The sequence below is a fragment of the Podarcis gaigeae genome (genome assembly GCF_964106915.1).
Source record: "Podarcis gaigeae genome assembly, chromosome: 2".
NCBI lineage: Eukaryota > Metazoa > Chordata > Lepidosauria > Squamata > Lacertidae > Podarcis > Podarcis gaigeae.
In genome coordinates, this window is record NC_139679.1 from 92,411,819 (window position 1) to 92,426,880 (window position 15,062).

Consider the following 15,062-nt stretch of genomic DNA (forward strand, 5'->3'; position numbering starts at 1 on the left):
AACAAACTTCCTTTTCACTTTGTATATTGCAATGATCTGGGGAACAGCAACTTTAGGGAAATTATGCCACCCATTCTTAAAGATGCTGGGGCAGGTTTGCATTCATTGAAAAAACATCCTTTCTTCCATACTACTGCATAAACTAAACCATTGTGGTGGTATTCTCCTTGTTCCAGATGGCCTCCGGAGATCCCAGTCACTGAGAATCATATCTGCTTTTATCTGCCTATCTCTGCCTAGCTCTGTTCTTGGGTATGCCTCTTGGTCACACTAAACTGTGACAGAATGTTGGGACCTGGCTTTTAAATACTTAGATAAGTGTTTTAAACCTCAAATAACATAAGTGAAAACAACCAGGCTCACAGATCCTTATGGTATTTTATGGATAACCTTTACAACATACTGGCTCCAATATACCATGATTAATTGTGAACTGCAGCTCAATCTGGTTCAGATATGAGTCTCAATTCAATGCAGTGAAATTTACCACCAGGTAAGCAAGAACATGATTGCTTTTTGGATGTAACTATCATTGAATACATTAAGATTTAAAATAAGACACGCACAGAATTGTTCTTTAAGACTCACTGAAATCAGTGGAGCAAGTTTGTTGTGATCGACTTAACTCTCATTGCTTTCAGCTAGTTATAGGATCAAACTAGATATTAAACCCCACTGAGGGCAATTTACTCCCAACAGCCACTTTTCCTTCTTTCAGATAAAGCATTCTAAGTCCTAAGGTCCCACCAGGCAGTCTCTGAAGGGAAGAGTCAATCTGAGGCCCTGAGGATCCTTGAGACCTGAAAAGGGGCGTTTCTGACATCACCATCACTTTCCATCTCTATGCTGTTATTTGCGGGGGTGCACCCCAAAGAACCAAAACTCTTCAATAAAAAGATGTTACCTACTCCCTGATAAATATACCATTACAATAAAGGGTCTAGCAGTATTTTGTTTCAAAACATAGTATCAAAGCCAAACGAGCAATTCATTTTGATAATATTAACATTCTAATGTTTACATTCATTATAATATAAGCAATATGAATCATTAAAACACATCTCAGTGACTTTTATTTATCAGTGGAAGTGCTATCATGAAGAGCTTCCATGGGTTGTGTTGAAAGACTCTGCCGACAGAGTTTCCTCCAGTGCAAGGTGTCTTCCACTGATAAAAGGACTCCTTCCATAATATGAAGGGCAGGGAAAACCTTTGGCTCCATCCCTTGATGTCTAGTGTACCTCCTAGGTAGCCAGACCAAGACATTTCTACTAATATCAAAATGGTTCTTTGGGACCAGGATTCAGCACATCCTTAACACTGGCTGTCTTTTCAAAACCTGCCCTTCTTCCCTCTCTGGAGTAAATCCCCCACACATTCCCCTTGCTTGCTTTAACCAGTGGTTTTTTTTTTTCTGGGGGCACAGTTTGGCCACATTGAGTGCCAGTATTTCAATATGAGTAGGTAAATGAGAGTACCCCTAAACATTTTTTTTGACAAAACACTGGCTTTAACCATGGTTTAACTTGACTTGTGACACTAACTATGGTCAATGTTCACCAGGGTTCCATCTTTATTATTATTTGAATCCAGGGTTTGAAGTAGGATTTGTACAATCAAGCTAAGAGTTAAAATGATAAAACAACAGCATCCAAGTATATTTAAGAAGAACTACAATGGCAGCAATAGAAATCCTTCCATTTTCTCTGCACATTGAAATGGCATGTGCACTGCATTCTTTGAGGCTTCACAGACAGGAGCGCAATGGTATTAAATGTTCAGCCTTTCTGTCTGCGTGGTGTGTGGCTGTGAGAGTTTGAGAACAGAATCTGGAGCCTCTCTTCATCTCTCTTCTGAATTGTCTTTCTTTGATGTTTATGAGCTGACCTCATAAAGAGTGAGGAATGGAAAGGATTATACAGCATGACAATGAACAGCAAGGCAAGTCCACTGCATATAAAAGCGCAGTGAATATTTTGTACATGATACAAATAGACCCTGACACTTTTGGAATATTTTAAGTTCCGTCTATCATTCAGACTGTTGGCTTGTCTACTCGCTCTTGTAAATAAGAAAGCCAGTGATCTTGCCACATCTTTGCCTTGCGGTTTCCTTCTGATTCTGGAATGGCATATTTGGATGTGTGCAGATGGGGTGGGAGGGGAAACAATAAATTCTTTCTTTTGTATTTGATAAGCTTCAGAAGATTAACTCTTCTGCAGGTTATTTCAGTAGATATTACCACAATCAAAACACAATTTTCTTTTGTGATGGTTATGACATTTCTGTGTCCCAAACAAAAATATCTTGCCATGGCATATAATTTTAATTTCCTCTTGTATTCATAAATCAAGTTTTTTGTTTTCAAAAGCCTGCTATTTGCTATCTGAACATATTTTTTTAATATCCAATGTGACTAATTTTTCACAGAGAGCGATGCGATATTCTAACCCTCATGTAATAGTAAAATGAACTGAACGATTTCTGTGCAATTACAAAGTTGTGGACTGTAAATACGTTGTTGCTGAAACTTCTGGGCCGAAACAAAGTTGGAGTAGGGTGTCCTGCACTGTTTTTGTTTTTACATAAAAGCAGCAGTTGGGTGGATCCATGATGATTCAATGTTACAGCCTGTTTAACCCTTGGCCTCCCTCTGTTTTACCAGTTCCCACTTAAGCCACAATTAGCCTTGCTGCAGAGTGAAAATATATAGGCAATTATATTTTTCCCCATTACAAGCTTTGATGGGGAAAGGAATAAGACTGGAAAAAGATGGATGAACACACCTGTGATGAATGCAGCTCGTGATTGGAGGAAGAATATGTAGAGACCAAGGCAGTGGTACCAGTTTTAAGAAGTATTTATTAATGCCATTTATTCAAGACATCTCATCCATATAGCACATCCACACATTCTTGGCAGGAATATAGTTTGATTGTTGCTCTGTCAAACAAAGTGTCCAGCTTAGCAGTACAGAGAAGTGGTGGAATGGAGCAGTTAGGATCTCCATTCTGCCCCTTGGGGGTGCTGCAGAGGTCCCAACCCAAAGGTGGATGGTCTGCAAATTTCTTACACTCTCAGCTGAGTCTTCTGGTTGTGTGGCACAGCAGTCTCTGGATTGCAAGACTAATTTGGAAAGTTTTCAGGATGGCAAGACCCTAACGTAATCTTTCCAACCTCGATCTGAATGCCTCTTGGTCTCAGGACTCAAAGACCTTTCCTGGCTACATGTCTCAGAGGTCTTTAGGATCTAGCCACATGGGCACTGCTGTCCTGAAATATGCAAGTTCCTTTCCCAATGAAGGTTGCTTTCCCTTAGTCTGATGTTTTGCTTGAAATGTATTCCTGTTTGCAGCCACTGGTCCCTCGACTTTGCTTTTCCTGTTCTGCCAACCACCTTTCCAAAGGTCCACTCACCGTTCTCTCATTCATGCATGTTATAATTGATTACATTGCACATGGTAAGAATAAGAGTATACGAGAGTATATTCACAAAATCTTCAGATGCATTTTGCAAAATAATACCTGACTTAATTTTGGTGTGTGATGCCCTGCCACAGTGCCACTACTCCCGTCCAATTAGGATCCTTCTGAGCCTGCCTTTAGAAATGAAAATGTTGGAAAGGTTTGTAAAAGTCATTTAAAAAACCTCAGGAAATAAAGCTTTGCTTTGTTGTGCAAGCTCAGGGAAATATTCCAACAATAAAAGCCAATGTTATTTGCTCTCAGAATGCACAGCAGCTAACTCAAGTTAATTTATTGCCCAATGATGGGTGTAAGCAATGATCTTGTCCTCTCTACAAGAGGTATAAACTGACTTTATTAGATTAATAGAGTCTTGAGGAATTTATATTCACTTTCCCCAACAGCATTTCTGTCACGATGACTGGCCTATGTATCCCTTATCTGAGATCAGCTCCTCTAATGTATAACTGAAGAGCATGCTGCGGAATCTTCTAAGTGGCTTTTCTGTAAATGCGTTATACTTCCAAAGGTAATGATTTCCACACCACTGCAGAATACATTTATAAAACTAATCTGTTGAAGGACTAGAAGCTAGTGAATTGAATACCAAGAAGAGTGGTTAGTCTCCTAGTTATTCCTGTGGCTCGGCGCTATGTATTATTAATGCCAAAGTTGTCATGCCTGTAAAAAAAATAAAAAATTAAATATACTTCCATCTGAACCACTCATTTGAACCAGAAGGCATTTATTTGTTCCACTGATGGTGAATAGCAAGCAGATCTCTGTGATGTTGATCAGGTACAATATGATCTGCATCTGGCATAATCCTAGAGATTCTTTATCTTTGTCTATCTCCAGAGGAAACAACAATATTCTGTATCATAATGTTAATTTATTTTAGCTCGACTGTGACTGCACTGCATACAAAACACCTCATGAAGTAGGCTCCTTCCTCCTCATATCTGATGAAGGCAGCTCTTGCTTCTTAGGATGAAGTAGTCTCTTGTTTATGAACATTCATGCGACGATCAGTTTGTTAGTCTCTAAGATGTCACAAGACTGGTACTTTTTGGTGCATGCATAACAAGAGCAACTCTGTGATGAGAAACTGTACTCCGTGGACTGCTCTTGAAGACAAGAAAGGACAAATATGACATACTAGCACAAATACACCTATTCTCTCTCTCTCTCTCTCTCTCTCTCTCTCTCTCTCTCTCTCTCGACAAATGTTGCCTTTCATTTTTGCACCAGTGATTTATTTATCTTTTGCTATCATAATGATAAGTGACATCTAATTGGCATGTGTCCGTAGAATGAAGAGGGGGTTAATTTTTGGTGAGTCTCACTCATACCTGCAACCACCACTAATAATAATAATAACAATAATAATTATAATTATAATAATTTATTATTTATACCCCACCCATCTGGTTGGGTTTCCCCAGCCACTCTGGGTGTCTTCCAACAAAAGATTAAAAATACATTAAAACATCAGTCATTAAAAACTTCCCTAAACAAGGCTGCCTTCACATGTCTTCTAAAAGTCAGATAGTTGTTTATTTCCTTGACATCTGATAGGAGGGTGTTCCACAGGGCAGGTGCCACCACCGAGAAGGCCCTCTGCCTGGTTCCCTGCAATTTTACTTCTCGCAGTGAGGGAAGGCCCTCAGAGCTGGACCTCAGTGTCCAGATTGAACGATGGGGGTGGAGACACTCCTTCAGGTATACAGGACCGAGGCCATTTAGGGCTTTAAAGGTCAGCACCAACACTTTGAATTGTGCTCGGCAGCCATTCCTAGTCACTACCCCAAAAACCCTCAGCACATATGGGGAGAGGGATGCAGCAGGAGGAAGATTCACCCAAAAATTATCTACTTCCGCAACATGCTGGTGGATGCCTTCAGTTAGCAGAAGGTCATATGAACCTTATCCCAAGTTAGACTATTGGTCCATTAAGCTCAATATTGTCTACACTGACTGACATTTTTCAGAGAGGGGACTTTTCCAGCTCCACCTGGTGAAGCCAGAGGTTGAGCCTAGGACCTTCTATATACAGAGCAGATGAGCACCAGCCCTTCCCAACTGAATACAATACAGTTCCATGTGGTTTTTGAAAAACCACAGTCTCTGTCTACCGAGGCAGGTGCTGATTCAATATGATATTGTGGTTAATGTATACTAGATTGTGTATATTCGCTGTAATTTGGGGTGGGGGGAGCAGCTTCATTACAAAATGGAGCGGATGTTCTATCAGGAATGCTTAGTGTTGTGCCAAATTGAATTGAACTGATATTTGTTGCAAGTTTGTATAATTCAGGTAACTTAACAGGCCAGCAACAATCCTTTGAATGGGTCATTCTTCCTAGCTTTGGGCATCTGGTGTATGCCAGCTCTGTGTGAGAGAAGCTGCATTCAAATGAGAGAATGTACATTTAAAGGTGCTTGCAAACTGAAACATGGCCAAATTCAATAAATCAAAACTTTTCCAAAATGAAAAGCCATAACTATCAACACTGGCTTCATACCTTCCATCCAATATGAAAAACATTAGCAATAGTTTTGTTAAAATTATTTGGCAAATGCTTGCTTGTAGCAGTCAGCATTTCAAATCAGAAACGGCTCATCAGCCAGAGCTGAGCCAAAAGTTCAGAAACTCAGTGGTGGATGTTGGCGGGGCTTGATTTCACAAAATCACAGCCTGTCACTGCCTTTTATGGCTACTGCCTTTTTCATGGTCCCAGGTGGCAGAGATCATGTTCCTGGGAGGCTCAGCTGCTCTTGGGCACCATCTTACCCAACAGACTCTTTAGGAGGGTGCCACATCATTGTGTGGCATTGTCATGAAGTTGGGGGACATCTTTGTGGAGTGGATTTAGGGGGGAGGCATTCTAAGAGGAAAGTCACTGAAAACTGCCTCCCTGAAAACTGATGGATTCTGGTGGACAGGAGTAGGCACCCCCTCATATAACTGACAGCCTCAAAAGAAAATGGTGGTAATGGCATGTAGCTTGTGGTTGACCTCGGGCTCCCCCTTCATATTCACTGGCTCTGGAAACTGTTTGATCAAGGGAAGGGGCATTTGCTTAATGTTCAGGGGAAATGATGCAGTGCAGGAGATGACAAGAGCTCCAGCAAATAAAAGTGAAAAATGCAAAAGTAATATGAGAAATATCAATCATGTACTTTACAGCAGCACTTTACAGCCCTTGCTATTTATATTGCATGAAAACTCACAGGAAACCAAAGCCAGGAATAAGGAACACCGGAAATGGGGGAAAGCTGCAGAATCCCTACTATGGATTCCGAGACAATACCACATAAAGCAAAGAATCTAATAACTGGAGATATTAAATGTATGTGGATCTATCGATATACATTTCATATTAATCTATGAAAGCTGGTCTCTCTTTTTTCCTAAATTAAATATGAAATAAAATAAAAGAAGGCTAGAAGAAAACTTATACAGTATTACCAAGACAGCAGAAACTTTCATGGCTTAGCATGAATGAGCAAACATGGCAATGATGAATTTTTAACCCTGCCTGGGTGAGGAAAGACTACTATATGGGAAATAAACACAAACAGATAAATTTATTACACAGTGAAACAGTATGGGGCCCCTTGCATTACTTCTGTCTTGCATCAGAAAGTGTGTCTCTGACATAAGAAAAAGAAAAAAAACCCTCTATCACACATTGAGCCTGGATTTAAAACCATGTTCTTGTGAGTCTTTTTGTTCCCCTTAACAAATGTGAATTTTGAAGAGCCTTTTGGATTCAGTCTTCACCAGTAATAAGACTGGAAACTATTTTTTGGTGGCATGTTTTTTTTATAAAAATCCATTGACACACAACAGAGCATTGCAGTACTGAAACAAGAGAGGACCTCATTTAGCATCCCAAGTTGAAGGACATCAGGCAACAATATGGTAGTATAAGCACATTAGCATTATTGAACTAGAGGGACCAGGGACCTGTTTCATCATAAAATAGCTTCCTGTGTGTCTCCAGAAAATGGTAATGTTTCTGGTAGCTGCATGGTTATTTATGCCAACATGCCATCTACCAACCAGTAAACATTTTTACCAGTAATCACCAATCCTTCACCTAGACTAATCTTAGATGCATGTGGGGTGCCTATAACCAGCCATTAAATTCACCCAAGAAACCTTTGAACTAGAGACACTTCCTGGTTTGCAAATGAAATCTGATCTACTCATGCAGGAGAATGAGATGAGGGAATCATGAAATGAAAGACTTTAGCAACTCTGGGTGCTGGTGCAGGACACCATTTCTGAATAGTACAGTGGTACCGCAAGTTACAAATGCCTCAGGTTACAAACACTTCAGATTACAAACTCTGCAAACCTGAAAGAGTTACCTCGTGTTGAGAACTTTGCCCCAGGATGAGAACGGAAATTGTGTGCTAGCGGTGCAGCGGCAGCAAGAGGCCCCATTAGCGAAAGCACGCTTCTAGTTAAGAACTGTTTCAGGTTAAGAACGGACCTCTGGAACAAATTAAGTTCGTAACCCGAGGTACCACTGTATAACAACAACAAAATCTTACCAATAAACACATTTGTATTTATGAATACAATGTATAACCTTCAGAAATGTATACACATTGCATTATTTCTTCTTGTGAGCATCTTCTTGCTACAAAAGGCATTACAGTGGTACCTCAGGTTAAGAACTTAATTCATTCTGCAGATCCGTTCTTAACCTGAAACTGTTATTAACCTGAGGTGCACTTTCACTAATGGGGCCTCCTGTTGCCGCTGCGCCGCCGGCACGTGATTTCTGTTCTCATCCTGGTGCAAAGTTCTTAGCCCAAGGTACTACTTCCAGGTTAGTGGAGTTTGTAACCCGAAGTGTTTGTAACCTGAGGTGTTTGTAACCCGAGGTACCACTGTACTCTGGGGAAGAGGGAAGGGGTCTTCCACTATCACCTTCAAACTGAAGGGCCTTGGAAAGAAGCCCTCACCCTTAATCTTCAAAGCCCTGGGACATTCAGGAACAAACTATGAACAGTCCTTAATGTAGTGGTTTGTTCTCAGTCCCTCGGGCTTCTAGTCCAGCTATTCAGTACTAGCTTCCTAGTTCAATGATTTTTTTCTATAGCAGAATATTACAAATAGTAAATCCACCCATCCTGCTACAGTGGTACATTCTAACATGCTACCTCAGGACTCACCTCCTCAAGGGTAGCCAATCTGGTGTTATACAGCTGCTGATGGACTATAATTCCCATCACCTCTGACTATCGGGGTGGGGCTGATGGGAACTGGCTACCCCTGCACAACCTCATTCCCAACTCATTCTGCTGTGAGTTTCGGCTGTGTCCTGGTCGATTGGCCACTATGCCGTGTGTGTGTTCCTCTTCTATAGACCCATTACCCTCATACTAGGTCAAAGTTTGAAGCATACAAGCCAGCTCTTCTGTGGTTGGAAGACATGTTAATTGAACATTTCCTGCATCAGTACCAGTTGTTTCAGACTGGCACTGGAATACAGAGAGTTTTGTTTCTTTCTTTCCTACGGCTCTAAGCTGCTTAGTTCTTTCTCATGTTGGAATTGTATCCTCTCTGGAGAAATTGAGTAATCTCTCTTTTTGTTGTTGTTTTACAGTGCAAATCCTATTTGTGGGTTGACTGTTGTTGATGTTTTTATTCTGCCCACAACCCTTTTTTTCATTCACCAGACCTAACATTGAGGTTACAAACCCTGAGACATTTGGCTTCTGATCAGTGAATACCGGCTTCATTTTTAAAGAGCTCTGCATCAATTGTTCTTTCTCTAGCTATTTCCCAAGAAGCTAGATCTACTGGGTGTTTATTTTATCCTTGGTAATTCACTTTCTTTCCTTGTGATTAGGAGATGAATGGATTTCTTTCCCAACCTGTTAAGGAAATCCATAAAGAACAATCTGACTTCTGTTGGGAAATGGCCAAAGTGACATTTTGTGAGTGATTAAGGGAAGACAGAATGTTATTCGGTTGCCAACATGGAGAAAGCCAATTCTAACAAAGCCTAAAAGAGCTAGAAGGGAAATTGTAATGAATGAGTTGGTTCTCTGTGAAGCATATTAGTGTCAGAATATCTTGCATTCTTTTAAATATTGACAAGACAGTACACCATTTGCTGTTTTATATTACAGTGTAGTGTTCAGAAAGAAAGAGGCACAAAAACCCAAGGGATGACTAATTTTATATATGAAATGGAAGCAAACTATGAAAACCATTTCTGCCCCGAGAGAAGAGATTAGAAACAATGTCATGTGAAACTAATACTTTCAGTGGGATTTCATGAAGTACAAACCATCTGTCTTCCTCAATTTGTTTTCTTTATTTCAGATGGTAACCTATACCAAGCCAAGGGCTTGGCGCATTAAGAATTCAGCACGATGGGGTGGGGTAAATCAACAAGACACAATGCCCCAATTAAGAAACAAAATGCCAACTTTAGAAATGGACTTTTAACCCCAACCATTAAAAGTCAGCAAAATGTATGATGGCCTTACTTTGTGAGTATTCTCCAGGTGGCCTGCATGATACATCTCTCTAATTACTTTTCTGATGGCTGTGAAGCTTTGCTGTGTAATTTAAGTCTCTCTTTGTGTTAGAAATCAGATGTTTGCCTGGAATTAGAAAGATTTCCCTTTTTTTCAAAAGGAAGAGATAAATTTGATAAAAATGATGATCGCTGCTATTGGAATTCATAATTTTCATTTTGTTTTCATCATATGACAGTGGAGATTCAGATTAGAATACACTGCTTGATTTAGATCAGGAGAGATTCTAAGACAGAAAATAGATCAGAATTATAGTGTTGGAATGAAGCTCTTCCTTGAGTTGAACCCAGTACAGGATGATAACGGAATTCTTTAGCTTAAACTGGTGGCCTCCAAGTGTTTTGGACTAACATTCCCATCAGCCTCACTCAACAGGGCCATTATCTCATTGCATTTCATAAAAACATAAGAGCATAAGAAGAGCCTGCTGAATCAGGCCAATGTCCCATCTAGACCAGCATGCTGTACTCACAGTGGGCAGCCAAGGCCTGCGAGAAGCCTGCAAGCAGAACCTGAATGCAGCAGCACTCTCCCTGCTTGCAACTCCTATTCAGAGGCATACTGCCTCCAACAGTGGAGGTAGGACAGAGCCATCATGGCTAGTAGCCACTGATAGCCATGTTCTCATTTATTGTACACCACTTAGAGGTGCTTTTAAAAAACAAACACCTTTATGTACATTATAAACCAATAAATATAACTTCCTTTTTTTAAAAAAAAATGCTTTTTATTGGTTTCAAAAACATAACAAATAAAACTTACACTTTTACATTCAACATTTTGTGTCTTCTTATTTACCCTGCTCAATTTTGCACCCAGACTTCCTTCCTTCCCTGCTTCGGTTTTCCCATTTTACATCCTCTCTTACAGATTCTTATTTACACTCTATCCACATCACAAGTTTTATGTTAGCCCTGCTACAGTTTTTAAACTTCTACAATTATTTCATATATACACAACAAATTTACTCCACTCCTCTTCAAACTTTGTCACTTTTTGGTCTCAAATTTTCTAAGTCATTTTCGCCAATTCTACATACTCAAATAATTTCGTCTGCCACTCCATTAAAGTTGGAATCTCCTGGGTTTTCCACTTTAGGGCCACAAGAATCCTAGCAGAAGTTGTTGCATACAGAAATAACTTGCAATCTTCTTTTCTCACTTCCTCTTCTATTATCCCTAGTAAAAAAGCCTCTGGTTTCTTTGGGAAGGTGTATTTAAAGAGTTTTTTTTCCATTTCATTATATATCATGTCCCAAAACTTTTTCATTTCAATATAACTTCCAGAGGACACCAGGTTGTGAAGGGCTGCTACAAATCAAAACTGTTTCTGAATGGTTCTGTGGGGAAGAAGCTAAGTCCTTTCCTACTTATTTGAGCACATAGAATTCTGGCTATGCAGCAAAGCCTGTAAGAGGAGGTGGAGGAGCAGAGACCTGGCAAATCTCTCCCTGCCACCAAGCTGTTAAAAAGACCTGTTAAAATTCCCTGTCGTTCAGGAGTTACAAACCCCACTATCTGTCACATTTAATGGAAAGATTCCTTGAGGGTGGTTCCTCTCCAGGAAGGCAATTACAGTTACGAAATCCAGATACATAAAAGCTTCTTTATGGGAGGCTACCAGAGATGGGAGACTTGCAAGTGTTTGGGCCTGTGGTGAGTGGATCTCATCCTACCCCTAATTGACAAGCTAGACATCAGATCCCCTTTCTGATGCAGAGGTTCTGATCTTCCACTGTATGTATCTAGGGTGCCTTCCTTTAATTCCTGCAGCTGCACAATGTATGAAATGAAAGAGAAGCTACAACAGTAGAACATAGACCTGTGGACTATAAGAAAATGCAATAGATATTCAGAAACTTGAAGTGGGAAGCACTATGAGTGAGTAGCTCCTGTGTTCGAGAAATTGGCCAGTTGCCTACCCTGAATGGAGTTTTACTCCCCCTGAAGGAGCAAGTTCACGGTTTGCAAGTGCCGGATCCAGCTCTGTCATTGGAGGCCAAGGTAGCCTCAGTGGCTAGAAGTACCTTTTACCAACTGTGATTGGTTTGACGACTATGGCCATTCCTGGACCTGGAAACCCTTGCCACAGTAGCTTGCGCACTGATTACTTCAAGACTGGAATACCGCTTCCCTCACACTCGACCTGGAAGCTGCAGTTAGTGCATAATGCTGCAGTACAATTGCTGACAGGAGTGAGGCCTTGTTGGTATTTAAGACCTGTTGCTGATCTGCTATCAGGCCAGATTCCAAGTGTTGCTATTAGCACAGTGGTACCTCAGGTTACATACGCTTCAGGTTACATACGCTTCAGGTTACAGACTCCGCTAACCCAGAAATAGTGCTTCAGGTTAAGAACTTTGCTTCAGGATGAGAACAGAAATCGTGCTCCGGAGGCACGGCAGCAGCAGGAAGGCCCCATTAGCTAAAGTGGTGTTTCAGGTTAAGAACAGTTTCAGGTTAAGTACAGACCTCTGGAACGAATTAAGTACTTAACCCGAGGTACCACTGTATACAACTTGGAACCAGTTTACCTACATTTTGCCCCACATGTGCCCACTCATCTGCTTCGATTGGCGGAATTGGCACTTCTGTAGGTGCCACGTAATACCTGTTCGGCATTTGTAAGAACTTGATTGCTTAGCGCCTAAACTTTTGAACTCCCTGCCTATTGAGATCAAGCAGGTGCCTTCACTGTACTCTTTGTGGTGCCTACTAAAAACATTGTTGTTTAGACAAGGCCACCCAGATGCTTAGAAAGGGTCTCTACAGCCACAGAAGGTGCTGCATCACCCCAATAGTTTGAGTTTGACTTCACCCCCAAAAGCACACTCCTCCATTGTCTCCTGAGACAGGCAGTTGCCAACAACTATTCTAACTTTTGTATGTTTTGAAGTGTAGTTGTGAATTTTCCTCTCTTATCTTATGTAGAATAATAATTTTATTATTTATACCCTGCCCATCTGACTGGGTTGCCCCAGCTCCCAACATACATAAAAACATAACTTTTTACCTGTTTAATCTTTTGTAAACTGCTTGGAGGTTTTATTTACAATGAAGTGGTGTATTTTATGAAATAAACAAATAACAGGGAGGTTCACATTACTGCAGTACTATTTAGGTCGTTCGTTTGTAAGAGGAATGACGAGGTATCCAATGAGAAATTCGATATCTGAAATTAATGATAGCAGAATAACTCTATAAAGCTGAGGCTTTAAATAACAACATCAAAGTCATATCATTAGGCCTTCCCATTTCAACTAAGCCTTTTCAGTCGGATAAACGGTATTTGCCGCATGAACCAGCGCTTGGAACAAAACGTTACCTGTGCTTTGCACAATAAAAGACTAACTTGTGCTGTGCCAAGGAATTTAATGAGCTATGACTCCAAATCCCCCATAGGGAATAGTTCTGGTTTATTGTTTATCCACAGTGCTGCCTAAGGTTCTGTATGAGTGCTTTACACAAATACTGTCATTCACGTGGAAGAAAAATCTATGCAGCTGAAATGCCAACTGTGCCTCTTTTTGCAAAATAGCAGGCTCTTCGCCACATCTAATATTTGTTCTGCTTTCGGTTTGTGTGTGTGTAATAGTAGTCAATGAAGTCTTCCTCAAGAGTAGACCCACTGAAATTAACATGCCTTTCTAATTTAGGTCCATTAGTTTCAATAGGCCTATTCTGAGCAAAACTTAAGTCATTAAGACTAAGTCGCTGTTGAAAAAATTCTGCCTTTCAGTTGGCATGGGAGTTTTATTTGTACTGTTTGATCTAAGACAGATCATCCCCTCATTCACATCACCACCTGGTGCCACTGCAACCATCAGGACAGAGGCAAAAAGGTATGTGTGAATCAGTCCTTGCAGGCCTCATGGGGAACCTTTTAAAAAAAAATACTGTTTTTATTTATTTTCATGGTACAGGAGATAAATTTTGAGAAAACAATGCTTTTTTCAGCTCACAGGCTACATTCGGGATTTGCCAGTGGTGTGTGGGGCCAGTAGCAAGGGTGGATGGAGCATCTGATTTGACTCGTACCTTTGCAAACTAAAACTCAGAGGTAAAACACCCACCCAGGTCTCTTTATCTTTAAGCCAGGAAGAAGCATTATCCTGGTTCAAGGATACAGTTCAGGCATTTAAGGGTGGGGCATTTAAGGGTGGTGCCCCAAAGTATATTCAACGAAATCTCACCCTCACCCCCAAATTTCACCTCCCACAAATAACATGGAGAATTTGCAAAGCCATTTTAGCTCAACTCCAGCGACTACCACCTTACTCAGTACAGTGGTACCTCGGGTTACATACACTTCAGGTTACATACGCTTCAGGTTACACGCTCCGCTAACCCAGAAATAGTACCTCGGGTTAAGAACTTTGCTTCAGGATGAGAGCAGGAGGCCCCATTAGCTAAAGTGGTGCTTCAGGTTAAGAACAGGAGGCCCCATTAGCTAAAGTGGTGCTTCAGGTTAAGAACAGTTTCAGGTTAAGAACAGACGTCCGGAACGAATTAAGTACTTAACCCGAGGTACCACTGAAGCTCCTCCTTTCCTTAAAAGTAATAAAAAATACTATTAGCTTCTATAAAATGACTACAAACTGGTAACGTTGTTACCAGAGTTCTAGACTAGAGATGGCCAATCTTTCAACATTAGCACTCCAGTTTATATTACAATAAGGCTACTAGTTGTATCCTCATCACCATCATCAAATCAGTAAATTACCTCCCTACAGTAAAGTCACAGTTGTGCTGGTAAAATTCCCTGTCAGTTCAGAGAATACCAATATATGCATTTTCAGACTTTTCTCAAAGGTCTGTTTTAATTTCTGCAGAATCTTTGATTGAAATTAGACACCTTGCATTTAGGTCTCTTGTATTAATTTAAGCAGGAACTTTGGCCTACTTTTTAAATAAGTTTCTTGAAAAATTGCAATATTAGTTCTATGTTAAAGGAGCTTTTTTTGCCTGAATTCTTAAAACGAATAAGCTCATCCCTTCCTTTCTTTTATTCTTTATTTCTTATGGTTT

General features: G+C 40.4%; 1 long non-coding RNA gene across 2 annotated transcripts in view; it reads right to left on the reverse strand.

The window, feature by feature from the left end:
* Positions 1-4,318: 4,318 nt before the first annotated feature.
* The window catches only part of LOC310838208, a 32,274-nt gene continuing 21,530 nt past the window's right edge, over positions 4,319-15,062 (reverse strand). The window contains exons 2-3 of one of the 2 annotated variants that reach the window (XR_014560806.1): positions 9,985-10,101; positions 4,319-4,592 (exon numbers count right to left, since the gene is read on the reverse strand). This is a non-coding gene — a long non-coding RNA (uncharacterized lncRNA). Of the gene's footprint in view, positions 4,593-6,990; positions 7,123-9,984; positions 10,102-15,062 lie in introns of those variants that run through there. The other variant, XR_014560807.1, reaches the window with a different exon arrangement.